Here is a 27,860-nt window from a genome sequence, read left to right as displayed (position 1 = left end):
GACGAATAGATAGATAGAATAGATAGGAAAAACGGGATGAAGCAGGTAATGAGGATAGACTTCGGTCACTTTGCTATCTTGCAGGAAAAAATTGTAATGTTTTCACTATGTCATGTTGTAGAAAGAACAGAATAGTACTGGGGGTTATGTTACGAGTATGTGTATGTATAAGAATGAATAACTTAACCACACATTCATGCATAGTTCATTCTGTTATGTTGCATTGTAATTTTATCATGATTTCTTATTATATCATGGAGATGGAATAGAATGATAGAACTGGTGGGTGTGTCAATAGTGTGTGGGTATATAATTATGACACAGAGAATAGTTGGAAGAGACGGGTAATAAATGTGGGATGAGAGAAATGGAAAAATATCTGAGAGTGGAATATAGTTAGGAATATACGAAGGAAATAATGAGAGAAGGCGGTACTAAATTATGACACAGAGAGTAGTTGAAAGGGACGGGTTTGAGGTGGTTATAAATCTGGGATGAGAGAAATGGAAAAATATCTGAGAGTGGAATATAGTTAGGAATATACGAGCGGAACAGTAAGGGAAGGCGGTACCAAATTGTTCCTAAAATGACACTTCCATAAGCAGGACTAGGTGCGAGAGGGGTTGAGGGGTCTGTCAATTGAGGTTTCCAAGGTTGACAGACAGGGAGACGAAGTTTGGATTCTGTCAAGTCCAAAAAGATAGAGTCAAAGGAAGGGTTCTGTTAATTGCGAGTCAAATTTGAGACATATATGGAGTTCAGGTTAGGATTCTGTCAAGGTCATAAGGAAAGTAGCTGAGACAGAGAAGGAAGTCAAGCTGTGGATTCTACGGTAAAAAAAAAAAATTATCTCCGTCCAAGGCCACAATGCATTCAGGCTAGGAATCGGGCAAACAGGGTACTGGGTTTCGTTTCAAGGAGCTTAGCAATGGAAGAGACGAAGTCATCCTCAAGGTGTATTTAGCATTAGCCAGATCTCATCTCGATTATGCGGTTCAGTTTTGGTCACTACTACAGAATGGACATCAAGATATTGGAATTGGTATAGATGAGGTCAAAAATTATTCATGGGCAAAGGAGCTTGACTTATAAAGATAGACATAAACATTTAAATTTGCATTCTCTAGACAGGCGAAGGGTGCGAGGAGACTTGATCGAAGTTTATAAACGGATGAAGTGTTTTAATAAGGGTGATTTATCAAGGTTTTCATGGCAAGAGAGCCGGGTAGGACACGTAACAATTGGCATAAGTTGGATAAATTCAGATTCATAAAAGACATAGGCAAGAATTCCTTGTTAGTGAAGTGGTGGATGAGTGGAACAGGCTTGGCAGTCATATTGTGAGTGCCAGTACGAGAGACACATTACAGAAGAGGTTAGACAAGTTCATGGATAGTGATGTTAGGCGGGGTTAGGTATACAGGGGTTACCTTGCATAGGGTAGGGAGAGGAGAAGAAACGAAGGGTTCAACGCACCATACACCACTAGAAAAAGGGAAAAAGGGAAGGAGAGGAGAGATAAATGGCGGTTCAATATTTACCAGACGTATCACAGTGGTCGTGGGTAGTGTTTGCCAGGGACTTAGCGCTACGAGTCCGCGAGAGAGATGGAAGAAAGGTATCGCCGGAAAGGTTCTGTCGATAGCAGTTCACGAGATTGAGACAGAGATAGGGAGACGAAGTGAGCATTCTGTCAGAGTAAAAAGATGGAAAGGGTTCTGTCAATTGAGGTTTCCAAGGTTGACAGATAGGGAGACGAAGTTTGGATCCTGTCAAGTCCAAAAAGAAAGAGTCAAGGAAGGTTCTGTCAATTGCAGTTCGTAAGGTTGAGACAGATAGGAAGAGGTGATAATTCTGTCAAGGTGAAAATTATACCGTCAAGGATAGTTTCCGTCAATTGAGGTTTAGACGTTTAATTAATACAGAGAAAGGAAGTCAAGCTATGGATTCTAAGGTAAAGAAAATAAGTAGGTTGAGGAAAGAGTTCTGTCAATTGTGGTTTAAAGAAATGAAACAGAAACAGAGAGTTGAGATGAGGATTCTGTCTGATAGGAGGTCGAAGTTAGGATTCTGTCTGATAGGAGGTCGAAGTTGGGATTCTGTCTGTCAAGAGTATCGATTCGGAGGTCAGCGGGTTGAGGAAAGGGTTCTGTCAATTGAGATTCACAAGTTTGAGACAGAAATAGGAAGTTGAGGTTGGGATTCTGTCTAAGGGGTCGAAGTTCAGATTCTGTCAGTCAAAAGGATCGATTCGGGGGTCAGCGGGTTGAGGAAAGGGTTCTGTCAATTGAGACTCACAAGTTTGAGACAGAAATAGGAAGTTGAGGTTGGGATTCTGTCTAAAGGGGGTCGAAGTTCGGATTCTGTCAGTCAAAAGGATCGATTCGGGGGTCAGCGGGTTGAGGAAAGGGTTCTGTCAATTGAGACTCACAAGTTTGAGACAGAAATAGGAAGTTGAGGTTGGGATTCTGTCTAAGGGGTCGAAGTTCGGATTCTGTCAGTCAAAAGGATCGATTCGGAGGTCAGCAGGTTGAGGAAAGGGTTCTGTCAATTGAGATTCACAAGTTTGAGACAGAAATAGGAAGTTGAGGTTAGGATTCTGTCTAAAGGGGGTCGAAGTTCGGATTCTGTCAGTCAAAAGGATCGATTCGGGGGGTCAGTCAGTCGGTGGCGGGTTTCAAGGCTAAGGAAGAAGAAGAAGAGGATCGAAGAGTGGCTCAGTGCCAATCCCAAATTCCAAGGTCGAGATGGGTCACAGCGCTGAGGTCAAGTTCCATGCACCAAGGTCAATTATACGGAGCTTGTGTACTGAGGCAAAGCGTAGGTCAAGGTGAAGGAGAAGTAGAGTAGGTGAAGATGAAGATGAAGAACAAGAACATGAAGAAGACGAAGACGAAGAAGAAAAATATGGAAAAAGAAGGAAAAAATGATGAAAATGAAGGAAAACAAAGACGAAGACGAAGAAGAAAAAAAATATGGAAAAAAGAAGGAAAGGATGATGAAAATGAAGGAAAAAAAGACAAAGAAGAGGAAAAAAAAGAAAAAATATGGAAAAAAAGAAGGAAAAGATGATGGAAATGAAGGAAAACAAAGACGAAGACGAAGAAGAAAAAAAAATATGGAAAAAGGAAGGAAAGGATGATGAAAATGAAGGAAAAAAAAGACAAAAAAGAGGAAAAAAAAGAAAAAATATGGAAAAAAAGAAGGAAAAGATGATGGAAATGAAGGAAAACAAAGACAAAGAAGAGGAAAAAAAAGAAAAAATATGGAAAAAAAGAAGGAAAAGATGATATGAAAATGAAGGGAAACAAAGACGAAGAAGAAGAAAAATAAGAAAAAATATGGAGAAAAAAAGGAAAAGATGATGAAAATAAAGGAAAACAAAAAAGATAATAGTGAAAACAAGAAAACAAGACCTTCACTGCTCTCTCTTTCCTTGGTCAAGATTTTCATTCGTATCGAGACTAGACAGCGCTGAGGTCATATAAGGTCAAGGATACGGAGCTTGTGCACTGAGACAAGGCGTAGGTCAGTGTGTATATATGACCTAACATGACCTCAGTTGACCCATCTTTCCGAGGTCAAGATTTCCATTCGAGAGGTCAGAGTTCCCTGCACCAAGGTCAATGTTACTATTCTTGTGCACTGAGGCAAGGCGTAGGTAGGTCAGTGCGTATATATGACGTAACATGACCTCAGTTGACCCATCTTTCCCAGGTCAGGAATTTCATTCAAGAGATCAAGTTCCCGGCACCAAGGTCAATGTTACGAAGCTTGTGGACTGAGGCAAGGCGTAGATTAGTGTGTATCTATGACCTAACATGACCTCAGTTGACCCATGTTTCCCAGGTCAAGATTTTTCATTTGTATAAAGATGGGTCACAGCGCTGAGGTCAAACTCCATGCACAAAGGTCAATGATACTAAGCTTGTGCACTGAGCCAAGGCGTAGGTCATTTTGTAAATCTATGACCTTACATGACCTCCTGAGCACCATGTTTCCGAGGTCAAGATTTTCATTCATATCGCTGAGATCAGAGTTTAAAAGTCAACGTTACGAAGCTTGTGCACCGAGGCAAAGCGTAGTTCAGTGTGTATCCATGACCTAACACGACCTCAGTTGACCCATCTTTCCCAGGTCAGGATTTTCATTCGAGAAGTCGGAGTTTCATGCACCAAGGCCAATGATACGGAGCTTGTGCACTGAGGCAAGGCGTAGTTCAGTGTGTACCTATGACCTAACATGACCTCAGTTGACCCATGTTTCCCAGGTCAAGACTTTTCATTCGTATAAAGATGGGTCACAGCGCTGAGGTCGAACTCCATGCACAAAGGTCAATGATACGGAGCTTGTGCACAGCGGCAAGGCGTACGTCAGTGTAGAGCTATGCCCCAACACGACCGTCATTGCCCCCGTTCTTTTCTAGGTCAGGTTTTCAATTCTATTCCTTCCGTTTCAAACTGCCTCGAGGTAAGGAATTGCAGGCATGCGAGAAATGCTGCCAATATTTCCGACTCGGGTAAATAATTCGGGAAGTTTTGAGCCAATAAGTTGCTTCCATTCCGCGTGTAACAAGGAAGAGAAAAAAGGAAGATATTCTCATAAAACATATTTGGGTGCCCTCCGTGCGGCGGGCGCGGTCACGATTTTACTAGCAAGAATTCCGTAACAATGCCTCAAGCTGGAGTGCAGAAGGAGAGGAAGAAGGAGGAGAAGAAGGAGGAGAAAGAGAGCAAAAAGATAGTGAAAAGGAAGAAAACGAAGAGGAAACAAAACAGGAAGGAAAGAAAGGAGAAGGAGGTGGAGAAGGAGGAGGAGGAGGTGGAGAAGGAGAGCAAAAAGATTGTGAAAAGGAAGAACACGAAGAGGAAACAAAACAGGAAGGAAAGAAAGGAGAAGGAGGTGGAGAAGGAAAAGAAGGAAGAGGAGGAGGGGAAGGAAAATAAAAAAAGGAGGATATAAAGCAAAAGAAGGAGAAGAAGAAAAGGAGAAAAAGAAGACAAGAAAAAGAAGAGAAGAAAGAGAAAAGAAAAAAACAAAGAAGAAACAAATGAGAGAGAAGACAAAGAAAAAGAAAACCAGAGAAGAGAAGAAGAAGAGGAAAACGAAGAAGAAAAAGAACAAAAATAAAAAGGGAAAAGAAATAAAGAAGAAAAAGATGACGAAAAATAATAAAAAAAGAAAAAGACGATCATGGTGAAGAAAATCGAGATAAACAAAATTAACAACTAAACAAAACAATCAACAAAAACAACCCCTCCCACCGTTATCACAACCACCACCACCAACAACAACAACAACAACAACTACAACCTCAACAACAACAACAACACTCACACTATCATCACCAGCCACCACTTTTTGCACCCACCACATCCACCACCACCACCACCACCACCACCAACAACAACAACAACAACAACACTCGTATCAACAAAATCAGAAGCGAATCTTTTTTTGGGGGGAATCGAATCCTTTGTCCTTCGCTCTTTGTTCTACACACACACACACACACACACACATACTGGACTTTGGTGATAAAACATCATTAGCAACATCTGTATCACCAAAGTCCAGTATGTGTGTGTGTGTGTGTGTGTGTGTGTGTGTGTGTGTGTAGAACAAAGAGCGAAGGACAAAGGATTCGATTCCCCCCCAAAAAAGATTCGCTTCTGATTCTGTTGATACGAGTGTTGTTGTTGTTGTTGGTGGTGGTGGTGGTGGTGGTGGATGTGGTGGGTGCAAAATGTGGTGGCTGGTGGTGGTAATGACTGTGGTGGAGGTGGAGGTGGCTGTGGTGGTGGTGATTTTGTTGGTGTTGGTGGTGGGTGCAGAAAGTGGTGGCTGTGGTGGTGGAGGTGGAGATGGCTGTGGTTTTGGTGTTGAAGAAAGTGGTGGTGGTGGTGGTGGTGGTGGGAGAGGGCGAAATGGACGTGACGTTTTGGGTGTGGCGTCTCAGCGGGGACGTGTTGAGGACGGCGGCGGCGGTGTTGTTGTTGTTGTTGTTGTTGGTGGTGGTGGTGGTGATGCTGGAGGTAATGGTGATACTGATGGTTGTAGGGAAGACTTGGTAATGGAGGTGATGATGATGATGGGTGTGGTGATGATGGTGGTAGCAGTGGTGATGTAATACGATTGTGGTGATGGTGATGGTGGTGGTGGTGTTTTTATTGTTGTTTTTGTTGTAATTGTTGTTGATTTCGGTTGGTTTTGTTGTTGTTGTTGTTGGTGGTGGTGGTGGTGGTGGTGGTGATGATAAATGGAATAAAAAAAAAAATGGTGATTGAAGAAGTGTGATGAATGTACTCGTATATGGCTAATGAAGTGGTGATGACGAAATGGTGATGAAGGAGTGAAATATAGTGTGGTGGTGATGAAATACGTATGTGGGGTTGGAGGTGGTGGTGATGGTGTTGGGGGAGGTGATGGTGATGATAGTGATGGTGGCGGCTGCGGGGTGTTGAGTCTGTCGGTGGTGGTGGTGGTGATGGCAGGGAGGTGAGGGTTGGTGTTGGCAGTGGCAGTGGTGGTGGTGGTGGTGGCGGCGTCCCATTCACAAGGAGAGGCGGTGGTGATGGTGGTGGTGGGGGGGGGAGGAGGGAGGGGAGGAGGTGAGGGTTCCGGTGGTGGAGGCGCCCTCGCACGTACACGGTCGCTATGGTGATGATGGCACAACCTCCCACTCAGTAGCTTATTAGTCCTGTGGTCGGGGGTTCGAATCCGCTACACATAGGTTTAGAATCCCCATGCAAGCTTAGACCCCGCTATGAACCTCCTGCCAGTCACCCCTTCAGGCCTTTCTCTGGTCTTTCTCTGGGTTGACGGGGGCGATGTCAGGGCAGTTTCTCTAACGTGGACATCTCTTTGTGTTTCCAGTCCCCCCTTCCCCCTTCTTTCCCCCTCTTTTCCCCCCTTCCCGCCCCCCCCGTCGTTAGTCGTCCGTTAGTAATGAAAGTCTAAAAATAGCTTCCCGGTTGCCAGAGTGTTGCGGCATCCTCGGCATTGTCCTTTCCTTCTTCCTTCCAGTTCGTCTTGAAGCCCCAGATCCAGTTCGTGAAGAGGATTTCGGTGTCGCAGGACTTCGCCGTTGATGGGTGGGTCGGCGGACTCCTGGTGTGGCCGCAATGAATGAAAATGTGTTGGCCAGGGCGTCTGCCAAGAGCGGGGCCTGCGCGTCGGTCCGCCCTCCATTCATAGATTTCGAAGCTCCCTTTCAGAAGTGTTTCGGACGCCGCCCTCTTGCAGAATCGCCCATTACTTTCTCTATTACTGGAGGGAACAATGAATCCGCGGTGTAGGTTTAGCGAGGAGCACATTAACAGGCACCATAAGCACGGCCATCACCATCCATGCCACAATTCCAACACCCAGCATCCATTCACATAGTCCCAAACTCGGGGTCTTCACACGCATCTCTTGGCTCGCTTCCCAGCCAATGAGCGCACGCGTTCCATACCGCCTGGGAGCATTGATTCGACAAGAGGAGGACAAGCTTACATGCGACGTTGCCACACGTTCTGAGGGAAATACAGACTTTGCAAACATATTTCTCCGATAATTCTGACCTCCCTTTCCTTATCCAGCAACTGAAGACCTCCAGAGCGGCCGAAGGGTGTGTAGGGAGCTGGGTAAGCGGTCTTGGGTGAGAGGTTGAAGGCCTTACGTGGAGTATTTCTCGATATGGGTTGACGATGGTGAGAAAACTCCTCTTTGGGCGCCTGGGGACCATCCCATACTCATCCCATTCCATTATTTTGACGGGGGAGTGAACTAGACAATAACCACGGGATATACAGACACCCAGAACTGAAGAGGACGACGAGGAGGAGGAGGAGAAGGATCAAAACAAAGAATGGAATCTAAACCTCCAACTCGAATCCAACCCCAACCAAACCCAAAACCTAACGCCTCAACCGAACCACCTTCCCGACAACCAAGATCCAGTTAGAGGTGCCCGGATAACCCCCTAAGACCCCGGGGCTCCATCCTAGGGCAACGCATCCTTCGGCATCGGGTCCTGCAGGAGGGCGTGTCGGGAAGGGTTTGGCAAGCCTGCTGTGTGGGTGGACGCGGGAGAGGCAGGAGGAAGAGGAGGAGGAGGAGGAGAGATGGAGGGGAAAGGAGGGGTCGCGAATTCGGTATGGCCAAAGGGGTGGTGGTGGTGATGGTGATGGTGGTGGTGGTGCTTGGGCCAAAGAGATGAAAGTGAGGGAGTGGTGATGTGGAGAGGGAAGCTGGTGGTGGTGGTGGTGGAGGGGAAGAGGAAGAGGGTGGAGTTGGAGTCGGGGTGAAGAAGAGGAAGAGGAGGAGGAGGAGGAGAAAGAAGTGGGAAGAAGGATGAAGAGAGGAGGGAGAATGAAGAGGTGCAGATAGAGGTAGAGAGGGAGATAGAGGAAGAAGGAAGAGGAGGAGGAGGAGGAGGAGGAGGAGGAAGTGGAGGGAAGAAGGAAAAAGGGAGGAGGGAGAATTAAGAGGTGGAGATAGAGGTAGAGAGGGAGATAAAGGAAGAAGGAAGAGGAGGAGGAGGAGGAGGAGAAAGAAGTGTGTGGGGGGGGGGAGAAGGAGGAAGGGAGGAGAGAGAATGAAGAGGTGCAGATTGAAGTAGAGGTGGACATAGAGGAAGAAGGAAGAGGAGGAGGAGGAGGAGGAAGAAGTGGGGGTAAGAAGGATGAAAGGAGGAGAGAGAATTAAGAGGTGGGGATTGAGGTAGAAGGGGAGATAGAGGAAGAAGGAAGAGGAGGAGGAGGAGGAGGAGGAGGAGGAAGAAGTGGAGGGAAGGAAAAAGGGAGGAGGGAGAATGAAGAGGTGGGGATTGAGGTAGAAGGGGAGATAGAGGAAGAAGGAAGAGGAGGAAGAGGAGGAGGGAGAGGAAATGAGGGTAATGAGAGAGACTAAGAAGGTGGAGATGGGGGAAGAGGAAGAGGAGGAGGAGGAGGAGGAAAGAGGGAAGAAGGGAGAAAGGGAGAGACTAAGGATGTGGGAATGGAGGAGGAGGAGGAGGAAGAGGAAAGAGAGGAGAGAAGAAGAGAGACTGAAGAGATGGGGGTAGAGAAGAAGGGAAAAGGAGGAAGAAGAAGAGGAGGAGAGAGAGGGAGAAAACCAAGGAGGGAAAAAAGAGAAAGAGAAGGAGAAACGTAGATGATGGGGATGGAAGTAGAGATGGAGGAAGAAGAAGAGGAAGAGGAGGAAACAGAGAGAGAGGGAGGGGAAGAAGGGACGCAGAGAGAAGGAAAAACAGGGAGGATGAAAGAAGGGAGAAGAGAAGAGAGGAGGAGAGAGACTGAGGTGGAGATGGGGGAGAGGAAGAGGGAGAGGAGGAGGAAGAAAGAGAAGGAAAGAGAGAGAGAGAGAGAGGGAAGGAAAGGAAGAAGGGAGGAGAAAGACAAAGGTTATGGAGGTAAAGGAAGAGGAAGAGGAGGAGGAAGAAGAGGAGTAAAGAGAAGAAGAAAGGGGAGAGAGAGAGAGAGAGAGAGAGAGAGAGAGAGAGAGAGAGAGAGAGAGAGAGAGAGAGAGAGAGAGAGAGAGAGAGAGAGAGAGAGAGAGAGAGAGAGAGAGAGAGAGAGAGAGAGAAGGAAAACGCTGAAGGAGAGAAACTCATCCCCTTTAAGTCAAGCTTGAGGGGGCAGTTTTGGTGGTGGTGGTGGTGGTGGTAATTTTTTTTTTCTTTCTTTCTCTTCTCACTTTGTTTCTTCTCGTTCTTTGTTCTTCTTGTTTTTTATCTTTTTTTTATTTCGTCTTGTTTTGTCCTTTTCCTCCTCCTCTTCTTCTTCTTCTGGTTTCTGTTGCTGTTGTTGTTATTGTTGTTGTTGTTGACCCAAGAAGTACCACCGTGCCCTGTTGCGTAAGACTAAGACCAAGACACAACAAGGAAGAATAAACAGGAAGGAAGAGAAGGGAGAGAAAGAAGAGGGAAGGGAGAGGAAATGGGAGAGGAAGAAGGGGAGAGGGAAATAGGAGGAGGGGAGGAAGGGAGGCTGAGAGGAAGAAGGGGGGGAGAGGAAGGGAAGCTGAGAGGAAGAGGAGGCAGAGGAAGGAGGAGGAGGAGGCTGAGAGAGAGGAGAGGAGAGGAAGGAGAAAGGGAGAGAGGATGTGGAGGTGGGGGGAGAGGAGAGGAAGGGGGAAGAGGAAGAAGGAAAGGGGTTGGAAGAGGAAGAAGGATGAGTTGAGAGGAGAGGAGGAAGGGAAGGGGAGAGAGGGGAGGAAAGGGGGGCTGAGAGAGGGAGAGAGAGAGAGAGGGAGAAGGGTAGGGGGGAGCGAGGGGAATTTCAGAATGAACGGAGGCGGATCAATACCGTATTATCAAATTTGGAAGTGGGCCAATGTTGGGTGCGTGGGTGGTGGTGGTGGTGGTGGTGGTCTGCATCGGGCGGGGAGAGAGAGAGACAAGGAAAGAGAACAAGGGAGGTGGTGAGGAAGGGAATGGAGGTGGTGGTGGTGATGGTGGTGATGAGGGGGGAAGGGAATGGGTAGTAGATGAGTGTTGATGAAGGGAGAAATGGTGATGACTGAAGTGGTGATGAGCGGAAGGACAGCGTAGTGGTGATGAAAATGGGGATGAAAATGGTGATGAAGAAAGAATAACACAACATGGCGGTGATGAAGATGGTGGTGGTGAAGACCTTTAATAGTGTGGTGTTGAAAGGACAATGTGGTGGTGATGATGGTGGTGATGGTGATGATAGTGTAGCGGTATTGAATGGGAAGCTGTGTGTGTGTGTGTGTGTGTGTGTGTGTGAGAGAGAGAGAGAGAGAGAGAGAGAGAGAGAGAGAGAGAGAGAGAGAGAGAGAGAGAGAGAGAGAGAGAGAGAGAGAGAGAGAGAGAGAGAGAGAGAAAGGGGAGGGGGGGGGGTCCATAAGAGCGTGGGAGGAGATGGAACAGACTTGGCAAGGGTGTGTGTGTGTGTGTGTGTGTGTGTGTGTGTGTCCTCAGAGGCTCCTTGTCGCCGTTGCTACATACACAGGAGGAGGAAGAAGAGGAAAACATGGAAACGCAGGCAACAGAAAGACTTTTGGAACTCTGATGAAGGTCCCTTTGGATGGTTTCTCAATCTGCGGTCTTGAGGGCCCTGCAACCCACTTTGGTGTCGTCAGCAAACTTTGATAGGGAGGATTTTAATCTCGTTTCTAAATCGTTGATGTATAAAATAAATGGAATTGGTCCCCGCACTGATCCCAGCGGTACTCCACTAGTGACTGGCGGCCACTCAGAAGCCTGCCCGTTGAGTAGCACTCGTTAGGAGGAGGAGGAGGAGGAGGAGGAAGTAGAGGAGGAGGTCTTCTTTCATCTACGTCTTCTGAGTGAAATTTGTCCCCCCCCTCTCTCTCTCTCTCTCTCTCTCTCTCTCAGACAAGAACATGAAGAACAACAAAAAAATAAAAGAAAAATAAAGAAAAAAGAGGAAAAATAAAAATAAAAGATAAAAGAAAACAAAAATCAGCTGAGTGGTTAGCGTGCGGGCCCTGTATTCACCGCGTGCTGGACGACGCGAGTTCGAATCCCCACGCTACCACCAAGGATTTACCAGTCACCGCCGAGTGGCCTAAGACTACCCACATGCTGCCCTGAAGACCACCCACCAACCCGGACTCTAGAATAAACCGTCCAAGTGAATCAAGAACGAATTCCGGGGGGCAGCGTGAGCCAAAAATAAATGGCGTCACTATAAAAATTGTCTGCGCCATAACGGGTTTGGGCATATCACCAGGTCCCTGAAGAAAGCCTACTGGCGCTACAGGCAAAGACGTAAAAAAAAAATAAATAAATAAATAAATAAAATACTTAGACACAAACAATAGGTATTCACTTTCCATCCGTCACAAACAAACAAACAAACAAACAAAACTCAAACCACAAAAAAGCCTAAGACAATTTATTTTTTACAAGCCTCGTCGCCTTGGTGTTCTCGGCGCGGTCTCGAAGCCCCGCCAATCACTATCAGGGAAGATGTCAACCCGCCACTCAGCCACCAAGATAACTTTAATTGTTATATTTTTTTCTTGTTCTTCTTCTCCTCCTTCTTTGTCTTTCCTTATTCACCTTATTTTTGTTCTTCTCGTTCTTCGTCTTCTTTTCTTTTTCTCATTTTTCATCTTCTCATCTTTTTCATCATCTCTTTCTTCGCGTGACATTTGTATTAAACTTCTTCTTTTCCTCCTTCTTCTTTGTCTTCTTTGTCTTTCCTTATTCATCCTTATTCACCTTGTTTTTGTTCTTCTCGTTCTTCTTCTTTTCTTTTTCTCATTTTTCATCTTCTCATCTTTTTCATCATCTCTTTCTTCGCGTGACATTTGTATTAAACTTCTTCTTTTCCTCCTTCTTCTCTGTCTTCTTTGTCTTTCCTTATTCACCTTGTTTTTGTTCTCCTCGTTCTTCTTCTTTTCTTTTTCTCATTTTTTATCTTCTCATCCTTCTTCATCTCTTTCTTCGCTTGAATCTTGTGGACGGAGTGGGGAAAATACACATATACCTCCCCCTAACTGTGTGGGCTTTTTCTTTCCTTTCTATATATATTTTCAGTACAAACTCGTATAACAGGACAAACTATGACCGAGTAGGAGGAATATAAATAGTCTCCCCTTACCTACACCCACACGACACTTGTATTAAATTGGGACGGAGTGGGGAGAATACACATATACCTCCCCTTAACTGTGTGGGTTTTTTCTTTCCTTTCTATATATAATTTCAGGACAAACTCGTATGACAAGACTTAAGCTTTGACCGAGTAGGAAGAATATAAATAGTCCCCCCTTATCTACGGGATCTATATCAATTACCTTTTCCTTTTTCCTTTTTTTCCCCCTATTTTTTATATATAGTGCGTTTATTTGAGTACTATAGGAGCGGCGAGTAGCGGGCTTTTTTTTGTTTTCTTTTTGTTGCCCTTGAGCCGAGTCCTCTGATGAAAACAAAAAAAAAATGGTGCTGAGGGTCTTGTCTGCAGTCCACATAAATGACTTGGTATCCACAATAGTTTCCCTTTTTTATCGTGTTCTTTTTCATTACAACCGTGTATGGCTTCTGAACTATCCTGTAACGGAGTGGTTGATTCTTAGATCGGTATTCTAAAGACGCTTCCTCCTCTAACATCAACTATATCCAAAGGCCGAAAAGAAGATGAATCGGCGTAGTGAGTGATTTGTTTAAGGTTCATGGTACAGAGAAAGGGTCAAACTACCACCAGGGTCATAAAACTGTCCCTGGAATGATCAAAACTCCTACGAAAACCTAGTGAGTGAATTGTTTTAGGTTCATGGTACAGGGAAAGGGTCAAACTACCACCAGGGTCATAAAACAGTCCCTGGAATAATCAAAACTCCTACGAAAACTTTGTGAGTGATTTGTTTTAGGTTGGTATAGACTAGAGGAAGGGTCAAACTACCACCAGGGTCATAAAACAGTCCCTGGAATGATCAAAACTCCAACGAAAGCCTTGTGAGTGATTTGTTTTAGGTTCACGGTACAGAGAAAGGGTCAAACTACCATCAGGGTCATAATACTGTCTCTGGAATGATCAAAACTCCAACGAAAACCTTGTGAGTGATTTGTTTGAGGTTCACGGTACAGAGGAAGGGCCAAACTACCACCAGGGTCATAAAACTGTCTCTGGAATTATCAAAACTTCTACGAAATCCTTGCGAGTGATTTGTTATAGGTTCATGGTACAGAGGAAAGGTCAAACTACCATCAGGGTCATAAAACTGTCCCTGGAATGATCAAAACTCCTACGAACGCCTTGTGAGTGATTTGTTTGAGGTTCACGGTACAGAGAAAGGGTCAAACTACCATCAGGGTCATAAAACTGTCTCTGGAATGATCAAAACTCCTACGAAAACCTTGTGAGTGATTTGTTTGAGGTTCACGGTACAGAGAAAGGGTCAAACTACCATCAGGGTCATAAAACTGTCCCTGGAATGATCAAAACTCCTACGAACGCCTTGTGAGTGATTTGTTTTAGGTTCATGGTATAGGGAAAGGGTCGAACTACCACCAGGGTCATAAAACTGGAATGGTCAAAACTCCTAGAAAGCCTTGTCAAATATGTGCTTGGGTGACAGAATGTTTAAGAATATGGGTTTAGTTGCAAGGTCACAAGTGAGGAGAAAATTGCTGGAGCTTCTGCATTCACTAGTGCGTGAAAACATGCATTATAAATATTACTATTATCAGATGAAGGAGAAGGAAGGAAACACGCGCGTCCCCCTTCACCCCGCGCGTCAAAAAGGTTACAAGAATTACAAGAGATCATTATTACCGTCATTTTTAGTCTTGGCCGCAAAAAGTGAGGAATGGAAGAGACGGAAAAGTGGGCAAGGAGGTCAAGCACTTACCACCACATGAGAACGTGACCCATTAAGAACATTACCACCATTATTATCATTATTATTATTATTATTATTATTATTATTATTATTATTATTATTATTATTATTATTATTATTATTTTTATCATTATTATTTTTATCATTATTATTATTATCATCATTATTATTATTATTATTATTATTATTATTATTATTATTATTATTATTATTATTATCATCATCATCAACATTATCATTATCATTATTATCATTATTAGTTTTCTGTCATCCTGTAACGCACTAATGTAGATAAAATTCTGTACATATCGAGGTATGAGTGTATGCGTCGAAACACAGGCTCAGGATCACTCGGCAGGATGTTATTGGACACGATTTTTATGCCCCGAGTGATCCTGAGCTCGTGTTTCGACACATACACTCACACACTAATATGTACAGGATTTTATCTACATGAGTGCCTTACAGGATGACACAAAACTAATAATGATATTCTGTTTTGTGATTTTTTGTATATTTTTTTATTATTATTATTTTTTTTTTCAGTTTTTTGGTTTGTTATTTTTCTGATTTTTTTTTTTTGTTGTTATTTTGTGTTTATTTTTGTTTGTTATTTTTTGTTTATTTTATGTTTATTATTTTTTCTGTTTATTTTTCTTTTATTTTTTTCTGTTTATTTTTGTTATCTTTTTCTGTTTGTTATTTCTTTCTATTCGTTATTCTTTGTTTGTTATTTTTCTGTTTATTTTTCTGTTTGTTATTTTTTATTTATTTTTTGTTTGTTATTTTTTTCCTGTTATTTTTTGTTTATTTTTCTGTTTGTTATTTTGGGTTTGTTATCTTTTATTTGATATTTTTTCTGTTATCTTTTGTTTGTTATTTTTTGTTTGTTATCTTTTGTTCGATATTTCTTTTGTTAATTTTTGTTTGTTATCTTTTATTTGTTATTTTTTCTGTTATCTTTTGTTTGTTATTTTTTGTTTGTTATCTTTTATTTGTTATTTTTTCTGTTATCTTTTGTTTGTTATTTTTTGTTTGTTATCTTTTATTTGCTATTTTTTCTGTTATCTTTTGTTTGTTATTTTTTGTTTGTTATCTTTTCGATATTTTTTGTTGTTATTTTTTTTTGTTTCCTTTGTTATTTCTTGATTTATTTGTTTGTTATTTTTCCTGTTTGTTATTTTTTGTTTTTTTTCCTGTTTGTCTATTTGTTTGTTATTTTTAATGTTTGTCTAGCGGGCTTTTGTTGTTGTTGTTGTTGTTGTTGTTGTTGTTGTTGTTGTTGTTGTTGTTGTTGTTGCTGTCTTTGTTTATGCCCTTGAGCTGTCTCCCTTGCCGTAAAAAAAAAAAAAAAAAAAAAAATGTCGGAAGGAAAGAGGCGGAAAAACAGGTCACGCATTCGCCGCTCTACGAAAACAGAAGCCATTACCATTACGAACAACATCATCTCATCATTATTATCATCAGTGTTATTTTTCTCTCATCCTTATAACTCTCCTTTTTCCCATCGGTCGCAAAGGGTAAGAGGAAAGAGGGAGAGAGGTCAAGCATTAGCCACGACATTACGATCATCATTATTATCATTGCTGTTATTATCATCACTTTTTCTGGCATTATCATTTTTATAATTTTTTTTTTTTTGTTATTTTGTGGAAAAGCGTCGAGGATGTCAAGCATTCAGCACAGCAAGACGATCATGAACCACTATCAACACTCCTAAGGCCTGGTCTCGCCGATACCGCCGCCTTTTCCTTCTCCTCCCCATCTTCCTCTTCCTCCTCCGGTCCCGCCGCTCAGTGCAAGGCAGAGTCAAGGCCGTGAGGAAGTTACCGTGGCCCTGATGAAGCCACACGACAGACAGGAAGCTAGATAGATAGATGAAGGGAAAGGTAAGGGTTAATACTGATAGATTATAGATTGACGAGACACAATTATAGATAGATAGACGGTTAACAGGAGAGGAGAGAGAAGAGTTGTTGTGGTACTGATAAAGCCACACGACAGCCAGGAAATTAGACAGCTAGATGAAAGGAAAGAAAAGGGTTTAATACTGATAGATTATAGATTGACGAGACACGATTATAGATAGACAGACGGTTAACAGGAGAGGAGAGAGAGGAGAGAAGAGTTGTTGTGGTCTGATAAAGCCACACGATAGACAGGAAGTTAGATAGATAGATGAAAGGAAAGATAAGGGTTAATACTGATAGATTATAGATTGACGAGACACGATTATAGATAGATAGACGGTTAACAGGAGAGGAGAGAGAAGAAAGAAGAGTTGTGGTACTGATGAAGCCACACGACAGCCAGAAAGCTAGATAGATAGATGAAAGGAAAGATAAGGGTTAATACTGATAGATTATAGATTGACGAGACACGATTATAGATAGACAGACGGTTAATTAAGAGGAGAAGAGAAAGGAGAGATATGAGAGTTGTTGTGGTACTGATGAAGCCACACGATAGACAGGAAGTTAGACAGCTAGATAGAGGAAGAGGAAGCTATACAGATACTTAGACTGATAGATAGACAGCTCGACCGACACACAGACAAATAAGACAGATAAATAAACACAAATTGATAGACTCAACGAGGTAATTACTGCGCAGAAATGAGCCAAACGCGAAGATTCTCAAAACTTACAACCTGATTACAGTTTGGCTCTAGTGGCTAATGGGACCGTCGACTTAATATTAATTGGATTCGACTTACGTTATAGTCTGTTCTCGCCTCCAAAAACAATGAGACTAAACAACAGACAAGCGACAAACGAAGGGCCACAGAGGGTCAGATCAGGTGTGGTCCCGGGATATGCCTTTCCAACGGCTCCCGGATTTTCTGTTCATTCAATGTCAATGTTCTCGTGTTTCAACTCTAATTTTCTTCTTCAGTTTTCACGAGACATCTTTTTTTTCTTCTGAACTCTTTTTGTCTTTCCTTCCAGAGTTTTATCATCACTGCTTGGCTTCACTGGTTGGTAGAAACGTTGACTTGATGTGCGTTGCCTTCGACTTGAGTTTTCTTACATTCTGGCCCGAAAAACAAGATAATCACTTAGAAGACAAGAGGCAAGTGAAGTTACAAAGCTTATGATCAGTATGCCGTGACCCTATTTGGCTTCAGCGGCGGGGCAGGACCGTTGACTTAATGTGAGTTTGCTTCGACTTAATTATATAGTTACGGTGTTATCTCGTTCGTTTTATCCTATTCTGACGCCAAAAGGAAGCAGTTACTTAGCAGATATAAAGCAAACGGAAGGTCACAAAGCTTGGGCCATGATGATAATTGCTGTGTTTGTTAATGGCTAATTGGACCGTCGACTTAGTATGAGTTTGCTTCGACTTTAGTTTAATTCCCCAGCGACCCTGAAACATCTAATTACTATGACGACAACAGGAAGACGGGGATATATTTGTCAGGGTCCAGAGCTAAGGTGTTGTATCCAAATAGAGTTGGCCTGAGTGTTGATCGTACGGTAGGCCTAAGTGTTGCATAGCCTGAATATTGGCCTATGTGTTGTTCCTAAGTGTTGCAGCGACTGAGTGTTATCAAGCGTTGCTCTTTATGCCTCTCTTAGTAGTGTTTCGAGGGAGTGCATGCTGTTCTAGAGAGTTGTTTTTTTGTGTTTTGTGTTGAATCGACTGAGTGTTCTAAATGTTGTTCCTAAGTGTTGCATCGACTGAGTGTTATCAAGTATTGGAGTGCATGTTGTTCTAAAGAGTTGTTTTTTGTGTTGCTTGAGATATCTCCCAACCACCTCCCTCCCCTTCCCCCTCCCTATTCTCCTCCCCACCCCTCCCCAGAACCTTAGATATCTCCCCACCTCCTCCCTCCCCTTCCCCCTCCCTATTCTCCTCCCCACCCCTTCCCAGCACCTTCGATATCTCCTCACCTTCCTCCCACCCCTTCCCCTCCATATTCTCCTCCCCACACCCCCATCCTCCCCGCCTCCGACTCCCCAAATGCTCGCGACCAGACCAACCTTGTAAGCGGGTGGACGAGGCGGCTGTTGTATGTTGTGTTGTGTTGTGTTGTGTGTCCGTACGGCGCGCGGGGAGAAAAAATATGTGACCTTTTATTTTTTGCTTTTTTTTCTCTCACACACACAAGTAAATGAACATCAAGTGGAGTGTAATTGAATCTGTCTGTCTGTCTGTTTGTTTGTGTGTCTGTCTGTCTGTATATCCACCTCTGTTTGTTTGTCTCTGTTTGTATGTGTGGTTGTCTGTGTGTTTGTCTTCCTGTCTGTCTGTCTATCTTTGTCTTTCTTTATTTCTGTGTATAATAATTTTAAGTGTCCGTCTGTCTGTGTCTGGCTATGTGATTCTCTCTCTCTCTCTCTCTCTCTCTCTCTCTCTCTCTCTCTCTCTCTCTCTCTCTCTCTCTCTCTCTCTCTCTCTCTCCTCTTCTCTCTCCGCTTCTCCCCTCCCAACCCCCTCTCATCTCCCTCCCCCCTTCTCTCATTCCCCTTCCCCCTTCTCTCATCCCCCTTCCCCTTTCTCTCACCCCTCACCCTCCCCTCTCTAATCCCCCCCACAACCCCCCTCCCCCCATGAAATAAATAAAACATGGGGGACACTTTTAAATGACTCCCTTTCTCAGACCTAATGGCGGAAATAAATGTATAATTGGGCGCATTTTCTTTTAATATCACTCAAGCCAGGTGAGGCCGCGCAGGTGAGGGTAAGGCCAGGTAAGGGAAAGGGGAGGTAAGGGTAAGGGCAAGGGAAGGGAAGGTAAAGTAAGGTAAATGTAAGGGTATTAAAGACTGTTTGTTTTACCTTTTCTCAATGTTGTTCCGATCGCTGGAGTTCATTGAGGCCGAGTGAAATGAAAATGATTGACAGACAGAGACAGAGATAGAGATACAGACAGAGACAGAGGTACAGACACAGAAGCAGACAGACACAGAGACAGAGATAGGCAGACGAGACAGACATATAGAAAGAGACGGGGAGACAGACGAAGGCACAGCTGGACAGACAGAGGCAAAGACATTACAGACAGAAAGAAACAGAATGAGGCAGATAGACAGATTGATGGACAGACGGAAACACAGACAGAAACAGATAGACAAAGACACAGACATGAAAATTGGCATGAAAGTCGAATATAGAGACAAACAGAGGCAAAGACATTACAGACAGAAATAAACAAAATAAGGCAGACAGACGGATTGATAGACAGACGGAAACACAGACAGAAACAGATAGACAAAGACACAGACATGAAAATGGGCATGAAAGTCGAAGATAGAGACAAACAGAGGCAAACACATTACAGACAGAAATAAACAAAATAAGGCAGACAGACAGATTGATAGACAGACGGAAACACAGACAGAAACAGATAGACAAAGACACAGACATGAAAATTGGCATGAAAGTCAAAGATAGAGACAAACAGAGGCAAAGACATTACAGAGAGAAATAAACAAAATAAGGCAGACAAACAGATTGATAGACAGACGGAAACACAGACAGAAACAGATAGACAAAGACACAGACATGAAAATTGGCATGAAAGTCGAATATAGAGACGAACAAATACAAATACGATGGAACAACTTCGCGCCAGGTGAGTCAGGGACGTCAACACACCTGGGAAAACTGGGCGCCAACAGGTGGAGGGGCACGCAACCCACACCGCTGCTGCTCCACACACAGAAATAACAGAATAATCATTGTACTTTTACTAAACTTTTAAAATAGTCACGCAAGTCAATAGCGCGACTTTAAGTTTGTACAGTTTGCATGTATGTATAATTTAAATAAAAATAAATAAAAAATAAAAAAGACAGAGAGAGACAAAGAGAAAAACGGAGACAGAAGTGGAGGAAAATGCAAACAAAATGGAAAATGAAAACCGAAATTGCAAAAAAAAAATTTAAAACGAAGGAATAACGGAATGAAAAATGAAGAGAAGTTAAAAATGTGAGTACGAAAGAGTAAAAATATGTTTAATGTAAGGTTCTTTAATCCTTTCCCCTAAATTAGAAAGAATAAAGAAAGGATGAGATATGGAAAAGATAACCGGGAAAAGAATAAAATGAAGTTGAGTTATTGAAGCTGAAGCAGAAAGACATAAACACATATAGAGAGATAATATAGAGTTGTTGTTGCTTTTAATCTTTGCCATAGATGAGACATAATAAAGAAAGAATGTAATATTGAAAAGGATGAAATGAAGTTAAGTTATTGAAGCTGAAATAGAAAGACATAAACAAATATAGAGAGATAATATAGAGTTGTTGTTGCTTTTAATTTTTGCAATAAATGAGACAATAAAGAAAGAATGTAATATTGAAAGTGATAAAATGAAGTTGAGTTATTGAAGCTGAAATAGAAAGACATAAACAAACATTGATATAATCCTCTGTTTAATATAGAGTTGTTGTTCTTTTAATCTTTGCCATAGATGAGACATAATAAAGAAAGAATGTAATATTGAAAAGGATGAAATGAAGTTGAGTTATTGAAGCTGAAATAGAAAGAAATAAACAGACATTGATATAATCCTCTGTTGAATATATAGTTGTTGCTTTTTAATCTTTGCCATAAATGAGAAATAATAAAGAAAGAATGAAATATAGAAAAGAATAATTAGAAAGAGTAGGAGAGCAATTGAAGTAAAAATTAACACACAAACACATTTTTTTTAATATATAGTTCTTCAATCCTTCCCCTAAATGAAAAAGAATACGGTAATAAAGAAAGTATGAAATATGGAAAAGGATAATTAGAAAGAGTAGGAGAGCAATTAAAGTAGAAACAAACACACATTTTTTTAATATATAGTTCTTCAATCCCTGTATTAAATGAGAAAGAATAAAGAAAAACAGGATGTAGTATGGAAAAGCATAATTAGAAAATGGTAAAGAGAAATCCCTGCCCAAAATGCCCTAAATGGTAAAGAGAAATCAATGCCCTAAATGCCCTAAATGGTAAAGAGAAATCCCTGCCCAAAATGCCCTAAATGGTAAAGAGAAATCCCTGCCCTAAATGCCCTAAATGGTAAAGAGAAATCCCTGCCCTAAATGCCCTAAATGGTAAAGAGAAATCCCTGCCCTAAATGCCCTAAATGGTAAAGAGAAATCCCTGCCCAAAATGCCCTAAATGATAAAGATAAATCCCTGCCCTAAATGCCCTAAATTGCAAAGAGAAATCCCTGCCCTAAATGCCCTAAATGATAAAGAGAAATCCCTGCCCTAAATGCCCTAAATGGTAAAGAGAAATCCCTGCCCTAAATGCCCTAAATGATAAAGAGAAATCCCTGCCCTAAATGCCCTAAATGGTAAAGAGAAATCCCTGCCCTAAATGCCCTAAATGGTAAAGAGAAATCCCTGCCCTAAATGCCCTAAATGGTAAAGAGAAATCCCTGCCCTAAATGCCCTAAATGATAAAGAGAAATCCCTGCCCTAAATGCCCTAAATGATAAAGAGAAATCCCTGCCCTAAATGCCCTAAATGGTAAAGAGAAATCCCTGTCCTAAATGCCCTAAATGGTAAAGAGAAATCCCTGCCCTAAATGCCCTAAATGGTAAAGAGAAATCCCTGTCCTAAATGCCCTAAATGGTAAAGAGAAATCCCTGTCCTAAATGCCCTAAATGGTAAAGAGAAATCCCTGCCCTAAATGCCCTAAATGGTAAAGAGAAATCCCTGCCCTAAATGCCCTAAATGGTAAAGAGAAATCCCTGCCCTAAATGCCCTAAATGATAAAGAGAAATCCCTGCCCTAAATGCCCTAAATAGTAAAGAGAAATCCCTGTCCTAAAATAAGAAAGAATAAATAAAGAAAGAATGTAGTATGAAAAAGCATAATTAGAAAATGATGAGGATAAATTGAAGTAGAAATAAATAAACAAAAGCAGCTAATCCTTCGTTTAATATAAAGCTCTTTGATCCCCTTCCCAATCAAGAGAGGATAATTGGGGATAAGTGTCGAGTGGAAAGGGTGACTCAGGAAAAAAATATTGTGGTCGACATTTTTTGGTTATTCATTTTATTTTAGAATTTTGGGAAGTTGAAAAGATTAACAAAAAGGGCAACTGCACGTGACATTCGCCGCTTATCAAAAATATCATACAGTTTTTAGCAGGGTTTTTTTTTTTAGTAGTTGAGATGTTTTTGGAGTTTTGAGAAGTTGAAAAAAACAATGAAAACAATAAATAAATGAAAAATTATATATAACATTCTCTTTACCCTCAAAAATATTATATAACTGTAGAAGTTTTGATTTAAGAATCCGGGAATAATTTTTTTTAGTTTTGGGAAGGCGACAAAAATAAAAATAAATAAATAGAAAAGCAATTATCCTCCGTTTACCACAAAAAAAAAATATATATATATATACAGTTTATTTTTAAGAGTTTATTAGTTGTTATATAGTGTTGCCAAGTAAAAAAAAAAAAATAACTCACAACATCCTCCATTTACCGATAAAATACTAAATCGTTGAACCCAATTAGGCGGAATAATCGGCATCAAATATATTTATACTCAAGTTTATTAATGGGAAGAAAAAAAAAGAAAAAAAAATACCTCTCACAACATTCTCACCTTACCGACAAAATTCTTAATCGTTGAACCTCAGTCGGAATAATCGGCGCCAAATATTTATCGTCCAGTTTATTAATGGGAAAAAAAAATGAAAATAGTGAGAGGAAAAATGAAAATAAAAAGCTTACGTAAAATCCTCCGTTTGATATATAAAATAAAACCTTCCAGATATTGAACCAAACTGTAAAGGATAACGGAGGAAAATATTGTGGTAGGTTATTTTTTTTTAATTTGAGGTAAAAATGAGAAAAAAAAGGAACATCGTCAGCTTAGCAATGAAGTCACTGAACCAAAGAAGAAGTGATTTTTTGTTGTTGTTGTTGTTGCAGTAGAAAGACCAAGGACTTAAATGCTGCAACAGGAAAGAGAGAAAGAAAGAAAGAAAGAAGAAAATTAAGACAATGAGTGAAAAGGAAGGAAGAAAGAAAGAAAGGAAAGAAAATGAAGGAAGGAAGAAAGGAGATATTGAACCAAACTATAAAGGATGACGGGGAAAAATGCTGCGGTAGGTAATTTTTTTTTTAAGTTGAGGCAAAAATGAGAAAAAAATAAAATAAGAAAAGGAACATCGTCAGTCCCCAAACCTTTAACAATTAATTAATATGTTTTCCCGGTTAATCTATTTGCACATTATTTTCTCTTTCTAGTTATTATTGTTTTAGTTGTCTTCTCAAAATAATATTCTTTCCACTAGTTGATTTCTTCTCTTTTGTATATTCGTTTTCAATTCAATTTCCCAAACCTTTATTAATTTTTTTTTTCAGTTATTCTTTCTATATATTATCTCCTTTTTAGTTAATATTATTGTAGTTATTCTCTTTCTCTATTATGTTCTCTTTTCATAGATATTTCACAATCCCTTGTTTGCTTAATATCTTAACCTCAATATCCTAAAACTTTAATATGTTCTCCCAGTTAATCTATTTGCATGTTATTCTCTTCCTCGTTAATATTACTTGTTATTCTCTCTATAATATCCTCTAGTTATTTTTATTATTTTTGTTCAGTCACCCTCAATACCTGCTCGTACCCTTTGGCACGCCTTCCGTTTTCTGTTTGTGTGTTTGTTTATCTCGTTTTTTTTTTCTTGGCAATCTTTTTTTACTTTTTTCTATCTCCCTGTACGGCCTTCATTATGCTTTTTTTCAGCACTGGTCACGGTCTCTCTCTCTCTCTCTCTCTCTCTCTCTCTGAACTGTTCTTTCTTCTCTCTCTCTCTTTTTCTTTTCTTTCTTTCTTTCTTTCTCTCTATTTATCTATCTATCTATCTATCTATCTATCTATCTACCTATTTATCTATCTGTCTGTCTGTGTCTATTTATCTCACATCCCACACCTATTCTTTCTTATTTTTTTCTTCTAGTTCAATTTCTTATTTTCTTTCCTGTATTTCCTGATCTCTTTTTTTCTTTGTTTTTCTTTAGTTTTCTTTATTTTTTACGGCCAGTCTGTCTTCCCATTTTCCTTCTACGCTCCTTTTCGGTTAGCCTTTCCTTCTTATTATTTCCTTTTCTCCTCCGATTCCTTTTTCTCTCTTGTATATTCCCTCATCTTTATTTTTCTTACGTTTTCGGTCATTCTCTCTTCCCATTTTCCTTCTATGCTGATTTCCTGCTATCCATTCCTTCTTATTATTTCCCTTTCTCCTCTTATTCCTTTTTCTCTCTTGTATTCCCTCATCTTTATTTTTCTTTAAGTTTTCAGACATCCTTTTATGCTTCTTTTATGTTATCCATTCCTTCTTATTATTTCCTTTTCTCCTCCTATTCATTTTTCTCTCTTGTATTCCCTCATCTTTATTTTTCTTACGTTTTCGGTCATCCTCTCCTCCCATTTTCCTTCACAATCTCGCTCTCTCTCATGGCGTCGACGTGTGACCTAAAAACGCAACAACCCAGCAGCGGGCAGCCTAGTTTTTCCACCTGCTGTCTGGCCTAAATTTCCGCTGGCTCGCTGGATCTCTCGCGTCTGGGTGAAGTAGTGATCTCAGCGCTACGCCACGGCTGCTTGGGTGTAAGTTCGAGTTTAGTGTTACCTGCATATTCAAGTTTCAAGGTTCAAAATATAAGAAAAGAAAAAACACAAGGCAAAAGTCTAGCTAACGGAACACCCGACCCAACTTACTCTTAATAACATAAATGAACCCAACCCAACTCATCCAAATACAATCCTAATCAACCTAACCCAACCTCAATCCAATCTAACTTAACCCAACCAAACTAAACCCAAGCTTAACCTAACCTAACCTAACATAACCCAACCCAACCCAACCCTATCCAACCGAAATTTAACCCAACCCAACCCAACCTAAACCAAACCCAATCAACTCAACCAAGTCAACCCAAACCAACACAACCTAAAACCAAAACCAACCCAACCCAACCAACCCAAAGTAATCCCTCGCACCCCAACCAAACCTAACCTAACCTCAACTCAACCCAACCCAACCAACCCAAAGCAATCCCTCGCACCCCAACCAAACCTAACCCAACCCAACCAATCCAAAGCAATCCCTCGCACCCCAACCAAACCTAGCCTGACCTCATCTCAACCCAACCAAACCAAAACCCCTCGCACCCCAACCAAACCAAACCCAACCTCAACTCAACCCAACCTCACATATCCATCCCAACCTAACCCGACCCAACTCAGTACCCTCGCCAGCAACACCATCACATCTAAACATCCCACGCGCCACCCTTCAAAGACTTCACACGTTTCTTCATCAGTTATCAATAATCTGTTTCCCATAGACTCAATACCGCCGCCCGTCTCCCAGCTGCCAATCAGACGCGAGGAGCCTGACCTTATATATGTGATACGGAGAACTGAATAGAATGATTAGTCGGAAATTTGCCCTTCTGGTGTAGATGGAGAGATATTGAGGAAAGGGATGACAGCAGGAAGGATGGAGAGGAAGGGCCGGAGGGGGAAAAGGGAGAGGGGAAGACAGGGCGAAACGGGAAAAGGAAAGAGATAACGGAGAGGGAAAGAAAGAGTGGAGAGTGAAAAGGAAGGAGAGATCAAAGAAGGAAAAGAAGACAGTGTTCAGAGGAGAAAGAAAGGAAGGTCAGAGAGAGTGAGAAAGAAAGACAAAACGAAGAGAGAAAAAGGAAACATAAAATAGAGAAAGGAGAAGGGAAAGGAGAAAGAGATAGGAGAAGGAAAGGATGACAAAAAAGAGAAGAAAAACGAAAGGAGAGAATGAAGATGGAAAAAAAGGCAGAATGAAAAAGGGAAAATAAACAAAAGATCGAAGAGGAAAAGGATGGCAGAAGGGATAAGAAAAAGGGAAAAGGGTTGGAAGAGGCACGTAGAGAAGAGGTGAACGGAAGAAATAAGGAAAGGAGTGAATGAAGAAAGGAGAAAAGCAGAAAATAAGGGAAATTTGGAAAAGGAAACTACAAAACCGAGGCACATTTACTTACATGTTTTGCCTTTTAAATTCTCTGTTCATTCTTATTTTTGTTCATTCTCCTTCGTATCTTTTGTTTCTGTTATACCTTGTTCTTTTTTTATCGTGTTCTTGCTTATTCTTTTTCATATCTCTTGTTTTTCTTGTTCCTTTTTTTTCTTCTTCTTGTTAGTTCTTCTTCACATCTTCTGTCTCTCCTCCTTCTTCCTATTCTTGTTCATATCTTTCTCTTATTCCTTGTTCCTCTTTCTTCTTCTTCTTCCTTCTTATTTATGTTCATTCTTGTTCACATCTTTTGTCTTTTTTGTTCCTCCTTCTTCTTCTTCTTGTTCCTTGTTCTTATTCCTATTCTTGTTCATTCTTGTTCTTTCTTTCTTCTTCTTCTTGTTCGTTCTTCTTCACATCTTCTGTCATTCCTCCTTAATTCTTCCTATTCTTGTTCATATCTTTCTCTTATTCCTTGCTCCTTCTTCTTCGTCTCCCTTTTCATTCGTGCAAGAAAAACCGAGATGCGTAGAAAAAAAAATACTATGGTTATTTATTGTGCTGACCTTGAGGAGAGCCGAGAGCGAACGGCTAATATTCTCGAGGTAGGAAAGTTAAGGAAATCATAATGCCGGTAACTTGTTATCTCGTAGTTCGTCAACAGGAAGAAAAGAAGACAGAGAAACAACAACACGTGAAAAATATTGAAGTTTTGAATACTCGAAAACAATTAAAAAAACAAGAGAAATGCGTTGAAATTAATAGTAAGATAAGGACGGAAGGAGAAAAGGAAAGAGAAAAAGGAATAAAAGGAAATAAACAAAGACAGAAAGAAAGAAAGAAAGTAGGAGGGAAAGAAACAAAGAAACAGAGCAAAAAAAAGAAAGAAAAGAAAGATAAGGAAGGAAGGAGAAAAGGAAAGAAAGGAGAAAAAAAGGAAAAAAGGAAAGAAACAAAGGTGAAAAATAAAAAATGAATGGAAAAATGAAAGAAAGTGGGAGGGAAAGAAACAAAGAAACAGAGCAAAGAAAGAAAAAGAAAGAAAGCAGGGAAAAATGAGAGAAGGTAAGAAAGAAACCAAAAAAAAAAACTAACAAAGAAAGAAAGAAATCAACCAACCAACCAACCAAACAAACAAACAAAGATAAACAAAAACAAAAACAACAACAGTGCACATACCAGTCACTAGGGCGCTCCGTGATGACCTGATGACCTCAAAGGAACGACCAGGAGCGGCGACGACGACCGATGACCTGCGAGAGAGAGAGAGAACAGGTAAAGCTCATTAACGTGTGTGTGTGTGTGTTCTGTCTATCGCGTATACAGGAAACAACGAAAAAAAAAAAACTAAATTATGTGAATGAACTGATTTAAGTGGACGAGAAAACGAAAGAAGAAAGAAAGAAAGAAAGAAAGAAAGAAAGAAAAAGATACAGGAAGAAATGAAGGATAGAAAACTGAAAACGAGTGAGTGATAGAAGAAAAATGAAAAAAACAAAAAACAAATATAAAGAAAGCGAATTACTGAGGCCGATCCCGAGTGACTTCGACCCGACCACCGGAATCAAATCAAGACGG

The 27,860-nt window shown here is 41.1% G+C and overlaps 1 long non-coding RNA gene across 1 annotated transcript in view; it reads right to left on the bottom strand.

Moving 5' to 3' along the window:
- Window positions 1-27,538, bottom strand: part of LOC127002783 (uncharacterized) — a 94,618-nt gene extending 67,080 nt beyond the window's left edge. The window contains exon 1 of the long non-coding RNA XR_007756536.1: window positions 27,462-27,538. This is a non-coding gene — a long non-coding RNA (uncharacterized LOC127002783). The remainder of the gene's footprint in view (window positions 1-27,461) is intronic.
- Between the last annotated feature and the right edge of the window lie 322 nt (window positions 27,539-27,860).

Source organism: Eriocheir sinensis, chromosome 24, assembly GCF_024679095.1.
Source record: "Eriocheir sinensis breed Jianghai 21 chromosome 24, ASM2467909v1, whole genome shotgun sequence".
In the NCBI taxonomy this organism is placed as follows: Eukaryota; Metazoa; Arthropoda; class Malacostraca; order Decapoda; family Varunidae; genus Eriocheir; species Eriocheir sinensis.
This window is presented reverse-complemented; position numbering and strand designations above follow the sequence as displayed.